This window comes from Sciurus carolinensis, chromosome 13 (genome assembly GCF_902686445.1).
Source record: "Sciurus carolinensis chromosome 13, mSciCar1.2, whole genome shotgun sequence".
Classification (NCBI taxonomy): domain Eukaryota; kingdom Metazoa; phylum Chordata; class Mammalia; order Rodentia; family Sciuridae; genus Sciurus; species Sciurus carolinensis.
Window position 1 is genome coordinate 37,048,651 of NC_062225.1, and position 1,200 is coordinate 37,049,850.

The 1,200-nt window shown below is 39.9% G+C and overlaps 1 pseudogene; it reads right to left on the reverse strand.

Moving 5' to 3' along the window:
- Nucleotides 1–608: 608 nt before the first annotated feature.
- LOC124963796 (uncharacterized) lies at nucleotides 609–722 on the reverse strand (annotated as a pseudogene).
- Nucleotides 723–1,200: the final 478 nt, after the last annotated feature.

Below are 1,200 nucleotides of genomic sequence, written 5' to 3' on the forward strand. Positions count from 1 at the left end.
TGAAGGTAGAATAAACTCCTTTTGAGTCTCATAGCAGGAAGGGGAAGACGTTTCAGCTTTTGGAATGTTTTTCCCTCTATGAATTAGGGTCTGGTTATCTTCTGGGGATGTGGATAAGCAGTTGGAGACAAGCAGTGAAGATTTATTAATCTAAAAATTGTAGAAGGGACCAGGTATGGTGGCGCATGCCTGTAATTCTAGCCAGGGAGAGATTGAGGCAGGAGGATCTCAAGTTTGAGGATAGCCTGGCAACTTAGAGAAATCCTGTCTCATAGTAAAAAATTTTTAAAAAGGGCTAAGGATGTAGTTCAGTGGTAGAGTACCTGCATAGTATGCACCAGGCTCTTGGGTTCCAAGTGGAAAGAAAAAGAAAAGCAAGAGAATCTGTATAAATGCCCACCAAAACAAGCAGATCAATGGCTCAATGGTACTGAGATTCTGAGGTCCTACTATAGTTGGATCCTCTAGATTTCTAACAGCTCCAATCTATATCCTTTTTTTTTTTTTTCTTTTCCCTTTTGCAGTGCTACACTATAAACCTAGGCATAAACCTAGAGTCTCATGTGTGCTATCCAAGCGTCCTGCCATGGAGCTACACTACCAGCCCGAGAAATTTTTTTTTTTAAGTACTTTAGAAATTTGTGTGTCATCCTTGATCAGAGGCCATGCTAATCTACTCCATATTTTTCCAAGTTTTAGTGAATGTGTTGCTGAACAAGCACTGGGGAAAAATGCAGTGATTCAATTGATTTAGGAATGGGGAGCTTGTAAGTTAGTGCAGTCTAAGAATGAGGGGTTTAAAGAGTTCAAGTTATGAGAAGTCTGAGTTGAACACAGGGTACATACTGGTTCAGGAGAACAGAGTTAAAGGTAGGTGAAGGTTGGTGGAGGTGGGGGTGGAGAAGCAAGGTCAACTGGAAACATCAAGGAATTGGAGTCCTAGAGAAATAAAATAATAGGTTTAAGGATGAAGGGTGTAGCTAAGTGGTACAACAATTGCCTAGAATGTACAAGTTCCTGGGTTTAGCCCCCAGCACCCACTAAAAAAATTTAGTGGTGTAGAGTGGGAAAAATATGAAAAGATATGAAGTTACTATTAAGACAAAACATTTGTTATGGTTTGAATTGATAATAATCCCCAAAGGCTCATGTGTTAAAAGGTTTGGTATCCAGTGTAGCAATGTTCAGAGGTGGTACTTT